The sequence below is a fragment of the Bos indicus x Bos taurus genome, chromosome 2 (genome assembly GCF_003369695.1).
Source record: "Bos indicus x Bos taurus breed Angus x Brahman F1 hybrid chromosome 2, Bos_hybrid_MaternalHap_v2.0, whole genome shotgun sequence".
In the NCBI taxonomy this organism is placed as follows: Eukaryota; Metazoa; Chordata; class Mammalia; order Artiodactyla; family Bovidae; genus Bos; species Bos indicus x Bos taurus.
The window spans coordinates 62,716,468-62,730,372 of NC_040077.1; the positions used below are offsets into that span (position 1 = coordinate 62,716,468).

The window sequence follows — 13,905 nt, forward strand, 5'->3', positions numbered from 1 at the left end:
CAGTCTCCCAACCTGTCCCAACAAACTGGGCCCCAGCTGTGCAAGAGCAGAGAGGGGCAGCGGATGGGAGCCACACGGACTCAGCTTGGGATCTCAGCTAGAACTCGGCCTGGCCTTGACACCTCTACTCACCAGCTTCCTATGCCCAGCACCGTGCCTGCAGTAACAGGGGCTATCCCTTCATGTCACTGTCCATAATACAGTCGAGCTATTTAAAGTCTCCGCCCTTGAAGGCCCATCTCCAGGCCCACGTTCACCAGCTGTTCTGTTCCCTCCGCCCTAATTCCTAAGACATTTTCAGCGACTACCTAATTTGACACAGAATTTAACAACGGTTACCTAATATAACACTGTTTTGTGAGTGCTAGTTTCAACTCAGGGAAGCAAAAGAGGTCTGTAGGTCTCTGGAATAGAACCTATTGTGGGGACATGGTCTTGATAGAAGCTCAGTTGGTTGAAACAAATGTAACACAAATTCAATAGCTAGAGAAGCTGTCTGAGGATGTGTGATAGGAGATGAAGTCACCTGGTACCCCTTAAGAGGAGAGGCACCCGGAGGCAGGGGAGGTGGGGGTGTGCTCAGGATGGGGCTGCTCAGTCACTTCCAGGATCTACAGGGAGCGGAGGAAACGCACATGTCCAAGGGAGTCATGGGCGGGGAGGACCAGGAGCAAACGCGTGCGGCATGGATAAGCTGAGCGAAAGGTGAAGTGGGACCAGGGATAGGGCAGGTGAGGAGCAGGAACTCTCTCCAACCTGGGACCCCAGCTTTCATCTCAGCTATGCCAGGAGCAAGTCTGAACAGGTACCGGGGGTGGGAACTCAGGTACCACTGGCACCCAGAGCCCACTCTGCTTAAATGTTGCAGATGGAACCCTAGTCAAAGCCCTCCAAATCTCTGGGCCATCCAACCTGTAGAAGAAAAGCTGTGTTTAACTTCTTTGGGGGTGGGCTAGGCCTCGGGGTACCCAGTGATGGTTAGGATCCTGGGCTCTCAATTCGACTTGGAGGAATTCACCCCAGACATATGGGACACATGGGGCAAAGAAACCTACTCAGGACACAGGGAAACTTATGCAATGTTGTTGAGAGGAGAAGTGGAAGACTTGAAACAACCTGAAGGCTGTATAGAAACAGGTTGTATTAAAAGGTTGTGCTTAAACACCTAGAGCCAGACATCCTGGAGTGTGAAGTCAAGTGGGCCTTAGGAAGCATTACAATGAACAAAGCTAGTGGAGGTGATGGAAATCCAGCTGAGCTATTTCAAATCCTAAAAGATGATGCTGTTAAAGTGCTGCACTCAATATGCCAGCAAATTTGGAAAACTCAGCAGTGGCCACAGGACTGGAACAGGTCAGTTTTCATTCCAATCCCAAAGAAAGGCAATGCCAAAGAATGGTCAGACTATCACACAATTGCACTCATCTCACACACTAGCAAATTAATGCTCAAAATTCTCCAAGCTAGGCTTCAAAAGTATGTGAACCAAGAATTTCCAGATGTTCAAGTTTGATTTAGAAAAAGGCAGAGGAACCAGAGATCAAATGGCCAACATCCATTGCATCAAAGAAAAAGCAAGAGAATTCCAGAAAAATATCTACTTCTGCTTCATTGACTAAGCCAAAGCCTTTGACAGTGTGGATCACAACAAACTATGGAAAATTCTTAACGAGATGGGAATTCCAGACCACTTTACTTGCCTCCTGAGAAAGCTGTATGCAGGTCAAGAAGCAATGGTTAGAACCAGACATGGAACCACGGACTGGTTCCAAATCCGGAAAGGAGTATGTTAAGGCTGTATACAGTCACCCTGCTTATTTAACTTATATGCAGAGTACATCATGTGAAATGCCAGGCCGGATGAAGCACAAGCTGGAATCAAGATTGCTGGGAGAGATATCAATAACCTCAGATATGCATATGACACCACCTTTATGGCAGAAAGCAAAGTGGAACTAAAGAGCCTCTTGATGAAAGTGAAAGAGGAGACTGAAAAAGCTGACTTAAAACTCAGTATTCAAAAACCTAAGATCATGGCATCCAGTGTCATCACTTCATGAGAAATAGATGAGGAAACAAGAGAAACAGTGACAGACTTTATTTTCTTGAGTTCCAAAATCACTACAGATGGTGACTACAGCCATGAAGTTAAAAGACGCTTGCTCCTTGGAAGAAAAGCTATGACAAATCTAGACAGCATAAAAAAGCAGACACATTACTTTGTTGACAAAGGTCCATCTAGTCAAAGCTATGGTTTTTACAGTAGTCATGTATGGATGTGAGAGTTGGACCATAAAGGCTGAGTGCTGAAGAACTGATGCTTTTGAACTGTGGCGTTCAAGAAGACTCTTGAGAGTCCCTTGGACTTCAAGGAGATCAAACTAGTCAATCCTAAAGAAAAGCAGTCTTGAATATTCATTGGAGGGACTGATGCTGAAGCTCCAATACTTTGACCACCTGATGGGAAGAGCTGACTCATTAGAAAAGACCTTGATGCTGGGAAAGATTGGAGGCAGGAAGAGAAGGGGATGACAGAAGACGAGATGGCTGGATGGCATCACCAACTCGATGGACATGAGTTTGAGCAAACTCTAGGAGTTGGTGACGGACAGGGAAGCCTGGTGTGCTGCAGTCCATGGAGTAGTAAAGAGTCAGACAGGAGGGGCAGAACTGAAGTAAAATAATCTAAAGGTTGTCTTTAAACAGGTAACTGTTCAGATACAAAGAAAACCAAGTAATGTAACAGGTAACTATGCCCTGACATGGAAACATCCCCAGTACAGATTGAGAAGGGAAAAAAATAAGTTGAAGGCTGGTATACAGTGTGTTTCCTTTTGTGTCAATACACATAATCAGGCCTGTGTTACTGTAAGAATATCTCTGGCATCACAAAGAAGAGGAAATGGGTAACGGGGTCAGGGATCATCAGGGAATTTACTTTTCAATGTATGTCCTTCTGGAATATTCTTTTTCCTCTTGGAATATCCTTTTTCTCTCTATCCTCTTTGTGGATGGGGAGCTGGTTAACCATCTCAGGCTTTCAGAACTGGAGCCAGCAGGCACACGTTCCATGCTCCTCCTGTTGGTCACTTGGAGCATTGCAGGAGGACTGGGCCCTGCAGGGTCTCTGAGCAGTGAGGTGGGTGAAGCCCCAGAATGCAGGCCAGAGCTGCATCCAGGGGGCCCTTCTGTGCTGTTCGCATTTTTCCTCTTTCAAACCTCAGCTTCCTCATCAGAAAAATGTAGACAATGAAACTGATGATTTCCTATGGTTCCTGCTTCTCCCTACTTCCTTCCTGAAGGAGGTGATGCTATTACACGTGGAGGAAGGTAACCGGCAAGTAGGCTTCTACTCCAGTCTCCTCATCAGGGCTTGCGATCCCACCAGTAAGGTGGACTTGCTGTCGTCTCCCACATTACATCCTGTCATGTGAGGATGCGCATGCTTGAGCCTGAGTGAGTGTGTGCTCAGCCGCTTCAGACTCTTTGCAGTACCATTGACTATAGTCCACCAGGCTCCTACGTCCATGGGGTTCTCCAGGCAAGAATACTAGAGTGGGTTATCATTTGCTCCTCCAGGAGATCTTCCCAACCCAGGGATCCGAACCCTCCTGCATCTCCTGCATTGGCAGGCGGGTTCTTTACCACTAGCACCACTTGGGAAGCCCAAGTGAGTTTGGGGCTTAACAAATACTTCACAGCATGAGGTCAAACCTAGGGCCTTAATTTGTATCAGTTGAAAACAGAAGATTCCAGAAGGGTCTAATAATTCAGAAATGATGGAAATGCACTGGTTTAATAGGATCCAGTTTAAGGTTTTGACAGTGCCACAGAGCAGGACAGTATGCAGAGTGTCCTATCTCACAGCCCAGGGCTGGAAGACCTTGGCGAGGTCTTCAGATTTGTGATCATCTTCAGCATGATCCATGGAGTTGCTATGGCCTGTGTAAGACAATTATTTCGGTCTGGACACTGTTACTAAGGGTGATGGCAGACCCAGGCACCCTGAATGGGAACCCTGAGTGTTCCCTGGTGGCTGTCACTCTCTAACCAGGCAGCGTATGGAAACTTACCGGCTGAACTTTGAAAATATGTCCATCAAATAGGAAGGAAGACACATGATGATCAACATAGTTATTGCTGATCAAAGCTGAGCATGTACATGGATATTTGGAAAAGGTTAAGCATTGGTTTTTTGGTTTGTTTTTCTGGCTGGTTACTGTAAGCAAAAGAACTTATGCTTTTGAACTTTGGTGTTTGAGAAGACTCTTGAGAGTCCCTTGGACTTCAGGGAGATCAAACCAGTCAATCCTAAAGGAAATCAGTCCTGAATATTCATTGGAAGGACTGATGCTGAAGCTGGAGCACCAATACTTTGGCTACCTGATGTGAAGAGTTGAGTCATTAGAAAAGACCCTGATGCTGGGAAAAATTGGAGGCAGGAGGAGAAGGGGACGACAGAGGATGAGATGGTTGGATGGCATCACCAACTCAATGGACATGAGTTTGAGCAAGCTCTGGGAGTTGGTGATGGACAGGGAAGCCTGGCGTGCTGCAGTCCATGGGGTTGCAGAGTTGGACACGACTGAGTGACTGAACTGACTAACTGTAAGCAACTTTGCCTATAATTCTTTAGGAGAAATCTGATAGCATTTACAGCCTTTAACTATTATAATAAAGAGATTCAAAGTCTGATGGACACCAAAGCCTACTGTGTGACTGTACACAACAGGCAAACAACTAGGAAACCTAGATCACTGGACACCACGACAGCTGAAGATGCAAACGCTGGCTTTTACAGCTTGGTAAGAACACTGCAGAATGTCCCTCCTACAGGCAGTGGGAGCTGAGGGTGGTGTCTACACCTGCTGAGTCTGGTGGACTCTTAACATACTGCTTCTTATTCATTCTGAGCCTCATATGGTGACGCAGTCCAAGGGATAAAACTGAAACGGGGAGAAAGATTCTTCCATGTTAAACTAGGAGGTGGTGAGGCCAGGGAATGTGCTTCAGACCCAAGACCTAGATTTGAGGCCTGGCCTCACCAGGGCGGGGCTTCGGGCACACTGCTCAGTCTGGTCCTGCCTCCACTGCTGGTCCATACGGAGTGATGCTGCCAGCCTGTGGGTGGCGCGGCTAAGCTGAAGGCTGGCACACAGCAGGCGCACCCCTAATGCTCATCCCCCTCCCCTGTCCCTGTGTGGAGGCGATACCTGTGCCCTGTATTAGACTCTGGGGGCACCGCAGCACTGGCAAGTGCAGAAGCGGGGCAGCGCTGGACGGATGGAGCCCTGTGCCTCCCCCCAAGCAGGGCAGACCTAGCCCACCTGCTCAGTTCGCAATAGACCCCTGCAGCCCCCAGTGCAGGTTCCCTCTAGCAGGAGAGCTTAACTAGACTCCACATGAAGTCTTGGGTCCCGGTCACCCTTGCTTTGGCTCGGCGGGGGCTGGTCCAGTATGCTCTCACTAGTCCGTTCTGGGTACCAGTAGGACCAGAACTAATGAAGATATATTGGTGGGAATGTAAACTGGTGCAAAACTGTGGAAAACAGTATGCAGGTTCCTCCAAAAACTAGAGTTGTCACATGATCCAGCAACCCCACTCCTGGGCATACACCTGGAGAAAACACTAATTCGAAGATACAGATGCCCCCAGCGTTCACGGCAGCACTGCTACAATGGCCAGGACATGGACACAACCTAATCATCCCCGGAAAGAAAAACGGTGAAAGAAGATACGATATACATACACATACACGATGGAACGCTACTCAGCCATGAAAAAGAACGAAACAATGCCATTCGCAGCAACAGGGATGGACCTAGAGTGTCACAATAAGTCAGACGGGGAAAGACAACCACCATATGACATCACTCATATGTGGGATGTGAAAGAAGGTGCGTGACTTTGTCTATGAAACAGAAACAGACTCACGGACGCAGCGAACAGACTTGTTTTTGCCAAAAAGGGCAGGGGGGTGAGGGAAAGATGGATTGGGAGTTTGGGACGAGCAGATGCAAACTATTATATATATGTAAAACTGAATCACTCTGCCATACACCAGAAAGCACAGTACCTTGTAAGTAACTATGCTAAGTCACTTCGGTCGTGTCCGACTCTGTGCGACCCCAGAGACGGCAGCCCACCAGGCTCCCCTGTCCCTGGGATTCTCCAGGCAAGAACACTGGAGTGGGTTGCCATTTCCTTCTCCAATGCATGAAAGTGAAAAGTGAAAGTGAAGTTGCTCAGTCGTCTCCGACTCTTAGTGACCCCATGAACTGCAGCCCACCAGGCTCCTCCGTCCATGGGATTTTCCAGGCAAGAGTACTGGAGTGGGGTGCCATTGCCTTCTCCTGTAAGTAACTATACTTCAATAAAATAAATTTAAAGAAAAAGAAAGAAATAGAGAAAATAGCAGCAGGCCCTTTTTAAGGCTCGGTGAACCATGTGGAAAGCCCGAAGGTGAACAGGCTTGAAGAGAGGGAGAATGAAAGTGTCCCAGTCAATGTGGCAACAGGTAAGGCAGGAGGCAGTGGGGATCTGAGTTACGGTTCCGGCTCCCAGCTGCAGGACTTCACAAATGCCCCTCAAGTTCCCTCTGCCTGCTTTCACATCTAAAATGCAGATAATATCATTTGTCTTTCAGTCCTTATATAACTCCTGTGAGATAAAAAATGAAGTGACTCTTAAGAGGGTACCCATGAAAATGTTAGTCGCTCAGTCATGTCCAACTCTTTACAACCCCATGGAACACAATCCACCAGGCTCCTCTGTCCATGGAATTCTCCAGGCAGAAGTACTGAGGTGGGTTGCCATGCCCTTCTCCAGGGGATCTTCTTGATCCAAGGATTGAACCCAGGTCTCCTGCACTGAAGGTGGATTCTTTACTATGTGAGCCACCAGGGAAGCCAAGAGGGCACCAAGAGATGTTAAATATCCCAAGGTAGAACATTATTTGCTGCCAGGGTTCAGAGGGAAACGTCGAGTTGCCTGGATTACCTATGACAATCGTGTACAAGGGCCATTTCTTTGTCCAGCTGCTTGCAGGGCACAACAGACACAACAGCTTGTCATAAACCTCTTCTCACCCCAGGTGCCAGCCCCACTGGGTGCTCATGGAAAGTGAGAGGTCCTCTGTTTCACCCAACCTCAGCATCAGCTAACAGGGCAATGCCAACTGGCCTCGTCTCCTTGTTCACTCACTCAACTCACTCGTTTGTTCATTTGACAAATACTGTACTTTCTATGAAGCAGAAAATAAGGGTTTGGAGTTCAGATTGCTTAGGTTTGAATCTCAGCTCCTCCGAGCAGCTGAGTGGTCTTTGCGAGCCCCATAACCTTTCTTTGCCTCAGTTTCCTCAACTGTAAAATGATGAAAATGTCAGCAACCACCTCAGAGAGCTGTGGGGAGGGGGGGAGTAAATTAATTATACTGTGTAAAGTGCTCAGAAATGTGCATGATCAAACACCATGGGTTGGCTCTTACTGTAATTATGAGCAAGGGACTTTTCTACGCCCTTGGGGATGACTTGGTTAAAAAAAAAAAAGGAACTAAAACACCTGCCTTTATAGAGCTTCTTTTTAGTGAGGGAGATAGAGAAACAAAATAAATTAATTATATGTAATGTTAAAAGCTAGTGATTGCTCTAAGTAAGAATGAAGAGAAGATAAGGAATTGGGACTGTTGGGGAAGAGGGTATTCAGATAAGGCATCACTGAGAAGGCAACATTCAAGAAAAGACCTGAGGAGGGAAAAATGTGAGCCATGCAAGTGTCTGGGAAGGACATAACAGAAAGCAGCAAATGAAGTGCGGCAGCCGTGACAGCAAAGCGTCCAGCAGGTTCCAGGAGGAGCGGGCATATGTGTGTGTGCCCATATGTGCGTGTGTGCATGTGTGTGTGTGTGCATGCATTGGGGGTTGGAAGTAGGAAGAGATGGTATCTGGGAGGTCAGAGCACCCAGAGCTTGTTGGTGGGGGTGGGGGGGGTCCCATATAAAGCCTTGGCTTTTCCTTGGAGTGAAATAGAAGCTACTGGAGAATTCTGGGCAGAGGAGTGACAGGATCTGCTGAGCTGAGAACAGTAGACAGGAGCAGAAGCAGGAACAGAGACAGTTAGGAAGCCACACAGCAGTGCACAGAGAGAGAGAGAGAAAGAGAGAGAGAGATAAAGAGGACAGCCTCAGGCATCTTTTTCCAACAAACCTCCATGAAATGCTCATAGGGTGGCTTTGAAGGGTCTCTCAGGCATCTGTTCAAAACTTAACAAACAACTTTTAAAACTACCCTGGGTGCTGGACATCTGAATGTGGATGAGACAGAGTCTCTGGGGACAAAGGCCCACATTTAAAAAAATTACAGAGCAGTATACAACAGATGTCCAACCAGGATGTAAAGGCCACTGAGAGGACAGAGAGAATTAACTCTGGGGACGGGAAGGGGTGGGGTAAGTGTCAGAGAAGGCTTCCAGGAAATTAGGGACTTCCGGGCTGGGTTTGGTAGGCGAAATAGAAGTTAGTGGCTTAGCACAAAAACAGTGTTTTGCAGATAATTGGTGCTCAATAAAGAGCCACTGAATGGTTTTGGCATCCTGGGGCTTTGATAGAAATAGAAAAAGATACTATTCTAACCCAGAAGCTTTACATAATCAGAAGAGACATAAACAGTAATTTCCAATCTGGTTAACAAGCTCACTTAGACACAGAACATCTGCATTCCTCTCTAATAATGATTTTAGCCAGTCACCAAATTTCTCTAAGTTTGCTTCAGTATGAAATTTCCCTATAGTAACAATAGTAAGAAAGGTCTATTAATCAACACATTTATGAGAAGTAATGTTCTGAACCAATGAACACAACATACTATGAAAAAGAAGTAAGGGCGCTGCCCTTGTAACAAAGGCTAAGTAACAGTTTGGAGAAAATGTGATTCACCTAACACCCACAGAGCTGGAGAAGAAGGGGTGGGGAGAAGGGGAGGCTGCTCCCTTGGACAGAAGCGTTAGGAGGGACAACATGGGTGGTCCTTCCCTCTTGGTTCAGGTGATGGATCTTTTCCGTTAACCCTCTACCTTGAGTGGGCGCCTGGCTAAACCTTCGATTGAGTTATTACACCAGGACATATCAGGTGCAGGTGGATTCAGATACAGGTCTGGAAGCAGCATCTAAAGAAGTAAGGTCAGGAATTTGCTAAAGAAAAAAAGGGGTGGCGAGTGGGAAGCAGGTTCAAGGCTATGAAATTGGGATTTGGGCCAAGTTTAGCCAGCTAGGTGAGGAGTAAGGGGCATATTTGTTATTTATGTTACAACAGAGGAATCCAGAGCCAAGCACAGAAAAAGTGTTCAATACATCATGCGTGACTGACTGGATTAAACACATTTCAGTTGCTTGCTGGTACCTGCCAAGAAACAACTTGTCCTGTCCTCAAAAAGAGTGAACTCTGTCCATGGGTGGCCCCTGGGGCTGATTCCCAGCAGCAGGTGCAAATTTACATTTCCACAAGTGCAACAGATAAGGTGGTGGTGAAGCTGAGCTGTGGTAATGAATCTCTATGGTGATCTTTACACTGCAAGCAAACAAGTTCATGTTGCAAAGATTCAGACATGAACCTCCCACATTTCAAACTCTTCTACATGAGGAGTCTATTGGGAGAAACAAAAACACATGTGCACGTACACACGAATGTTCAAGGTAGCAGTCCACTCTTCACAAAAGCCAAAAGGTGGAAATGACCCATATGTCCATCAGTTGGAGTAAATCAACTGTGGTCTAACCATACAATGGAATACTATTCAGCAGTGAAAAGGAATGCAGTGCTAAGGCATGCTACAGTATGCATGAACCTTACAGACATTATGCTGAGAAACTGCCCAGGGGCACAAGAGTTTTTTAGGGTGATGCAAATGTTGTAAAACTAGATTGTGGGAGTAATTGCCAAACCCTAATAATTAACAACAACAAAAAGCTCCACTGAATTGTACCCTTACATAGAGTGAATTTGAGGGTCTGTAAATTACACCTCAATAAAGTTGTTAAAACACACACACACACACCTGAAATGCTCTTACAACATGCTCTTCAGCTATATTTTCTACTTCCTGTAAAAACCCTACATATACTATACAGGATGACTGTGAGCACATCATTTTGCAAGAAGCTGTGTCTTTTATGTGAAAACCAAGTATATTGGTTTCTGGGCTCCGTCAGCAGAAGTTAAGGCTTTCAGAGGACCTACTCTGTGCGAGGTACCTTCTCAGCCTTAAACATGTATTCATTTCTTGATTCCTCTACCAACCCCATGGGGTAGGTAGTAGTATCCCCACTGTACAGAAGAGGCAACTTGACCAAGGTCACTGAGAGTAGGGGCTAAGCCAGGAAGTGAACTTGGCTGTCAGACTCTAGGGCCCAGCACTCAACCATTACCCACTTAACCCCCCTGGGTTCAGGAATGGCTGGGCAAACAGCAACCACCAATTTTTCAAAAGAGTGAATACTTCTTAAGCAACTGCCAACCTTCTCCCTGTGTCAGTTCCTCTTCCTCTTTCCCTGTGACCTGGCACTTCCACCCTCCCCGCTACACGGAGCTATCCAGATTCCCTGCCAGGTTTGTTCTTGCATCTAGAACATGCCCCTTGGAGGGCAGGATGGGCCCCCATGAACCAGATTTCCCAAGAGGTAAAGTTGATTCCACTGCGGCTCTTGGAGTTAACTCTTTTCTCCCCCTCCCTATCTCCAGAGTGCTTTTTTCATAAATGATACAGCTCCTTGCAAAATAATGTGAGCATGGCTTTCAGAAATTAACCTGAGCGTTGACATTCCATCAAAAGAACTTGCTCTACTCTTTGGCCTGAGGCACTGAAGTCTTTCCCAAGAAATGCATAAGGAGAACCTTAACAAGCCTGAACACACCCAGGTTAGGGGAGAAGAGTGCTCTGGATCTTAGAATACATTGGATTTTTCTCCTTGGCACCAGCTCCTACTGTGGGAGAGGGTGTTTCTCTTGGAGAGCAATTCAATAGGGCTTGCTATGCAAATCGACACTATTAGCACAGCAGAGGGAATGGGGGCATTAAGGGGAAAAGCAAGTGGTTTTCCTAAAGCCAGGATTCATTCCCGTTGGGTGCTGCCTGGTTTGGAGGGGGAGGTTGCCTGCTGTCAAGCACTCTGTACAGAGTACACACTGAGGCCCAGGGCTTTCTCAATTGCGGTCAAATGGCATCCTCTGGCCCCCGTTGCCTGGGGTGAGTGTGATGAACAACCTTGAAAGGGTTCTGGGATAAAAGCTTCCTTATTCCCTTAGCAGATCACACGGAGGGCTCTGAAGGCAGAGATCAGCCTAATTAGGGCTGTGGCGCTCCGACAGCAAGCGTGCACTGCCGCCACCCTTCAGAGCTTGAGGCTTTCCTGTTCACACCAGAAACAGCCTCTCTCCTCTCACTGCTCTTTGAAGATAGTCTTTGGGCGGCAAAAATAATGAACACTCCAAGCTCTGAAACACCAGAGCCTGGAGCTAATTATTAAGAGGCAGAAGACCCGATCTGTGAACCAATGGGGTCTTGGCTTCCTAATTTCCTTCTGGAGTTGGGGAACATTATGGCTTCAAGAAAACCCTCCCCAGAGGCCTAGGATAAACTCAAAATAGGCCCCTTTATTGCTCATTAGCAGCAATGAGAGAATGCTGATAAGAAATGCCCCTAAACACAAACAATTCCTAGAGTGACTTTTCTAAAACACCAGTCTGATAGCATCACTGCCCTATTCCTGAGTTAAAACCTGTCTTCAGCCTCCTCTTGTCCCAGAATCAAATTCTGAGTTCTTGAGCTGAGCCTCAGCCATCTTTTCATGATGTGTCTCCTCCGACCTCCTCTTGCATCATCTCTCTCTCTTCAGTCACAGCCACCTTCCAACTCACCATTTCTCTTTTTCCCCCAGGCCTTCACATCTCGACCTCTCAGGTACCCCCACTTTGCCTTCAGGACTCATCTCCCGCCAAGTGCTTGCAGATACTCTCCCTCCCCTCCCCCGTCCCCACCCTGTACCTGAGTTACAGGATCCCAGAGCACACCTGGGTAGTCGCTGTGACAGATGTAGTCAATGGCAGCAGCACTGCCTATCATCCTGACCCTGAAGCTACTTAAGAACAGAGACTCATCCTTTGACACCTCTTCTTCCCCAACTCCAGGAACAGTCTGCAGTCCCCTCCAGTTGACAAATACTTACAGAGCAGATGCATGAATAACAGCAGGCAGAAAAGAAACCCCTGGGTTTCTGTGAGCTGCAGAACTCTGCAGAAGAAAATCTCTACCCAGGAGAAGTGTGAAAGGGCAATTTTATGAGTATGTTTTCTAGGAAACAATTTTATTAATTGTCTCTCCAAGTCATTAGGGTCAAGATGAGCCTGCTGGATCTTGGCACACAGGAATGAAGAGCACACACACTCATTACCTTCCTTATTCATTTAATCATTCTTTCAGTTTTGTTCACCTTCTCCCTGACAGGCAGAGGGCTAGGCACTTGGATGTCAAGGGGACCAAACTGGGTGTGGCCCTGTATCCCTGAACATTTAACAAGGTCTATTTGGGGAACAGGACCTTCCTGTTTGAAGGGAAATCTAGTAATAGGTTTAAAAAGAATGGGTCACATGATAACTTCTAAGGACTGGCTAGCATTCAAGAATCTTAGGGAAGAAAGAAAGATGGCCTTCAAATAAATATGATAAAGTTTTTTCAAATATCATATGATACCATTTATATGTGGATTCTAAAAAATGATATAAATGAACTTTTTTTAACAAAACAGAAACAGACTCACAGACAATAGAAAAGAAACTTATGGTTACCAGAGAGGAAAGGTGGTGGTGGTCCCGGGGGATAAATTAGGAGTTTGGGATTAACATATACACACAGGTGACAATGACGGTCACTCAGTCGTGTCTGACTCTTTGTGGTCCCATGGACTGGGGCCCGCCAGGCTCCTCTGTCCATGGAATTCTCCAGGCAAGAATACTGGAGTGGGTTGCCATTTCCTACTCCAGGGAATCTTCCCGATCAAGGATCGAACCCAGATCTCCTGCGTTTCAGGCAGATTCTTTACCAACTGAGCCGCCAGGGAAGCCATATACACGCTAATATATATATATACTAATCAACAAGGACCCACTGTATAGCACACAGACCTATACTTAGTATTCTGTAATAACCAAATGGGAAAACAATCTGAAAAAGAATGTACATGTATAACTTAATCACTTTGCTGTATACCTGAAACTAATACAGTATTGTAAACCATATATACTCTTGATATAAAATTCAAAATGTCTTTTTACAATGTGGTGGTGAGTAACCATTTTCCCTGAGAGGAAGTGGAGACAGGAAAGGTGGAAGTGGGTTCTGGCAGGGATCGTGGTAAGATCTCAGCCTCCAGGAAGGGTAGTAAAGTCTGTGATGTGTTAAAATCTCACTGCCACAGGCCACAGCATCCCTGTCTGCACCTTTGGGAAGGGCTGGCAGCTTCTTGAGATCAAAGAAGATGGGAAGTATAGCTCTGGGATAAGTGTCATCGCCTGAGGCTCCGGCAATGCTGTTGGTGCAAGCCTGCATGGGCTCAAACCAACCGAGCATCCAACCCTGATTCCATGACTGAGCCCTATGGTTGAGACTCTTGGTTCTTGTTATCCAGAGAATGGATGATGATTGCTACCTCCCAGGATTACTGTGAGGATAAATGAGATGATGCGTTGGGATGTAAAGTCTGTATGTAAAGGGCTGCCCCCGTCAAGATAATGATACTGTCATTCTTGAGTTAAGTGTCATATAAAGAGTGAATGAGATAGTGATTCAAATGCTCAGCTCTCGTGGTAAAGTCTGATGAATACTACTGTAGAATACATTGTCACATAATAATATAA

The 13,905-nt window shown here is 46.4% G+C and overlaps 1 protein-coding gene across 2 annotated transcripts in view; it reads right to left on the bottom strand.

Annotated features, from left to right (window-relative positions):
• The window catches only part of MGAT5 (alpha-1,6-mannosylglycoprotein 6-beta-N-acetylglucosaminyltransferase), a 398,458-nt gene that overhangs the window by 13,545 nt on the left and 371,008 nt on the right, over nucleotides 1–13,905 (bottom strand). The gene's annotated exons all lie outside the window — the stretch shown is intronic.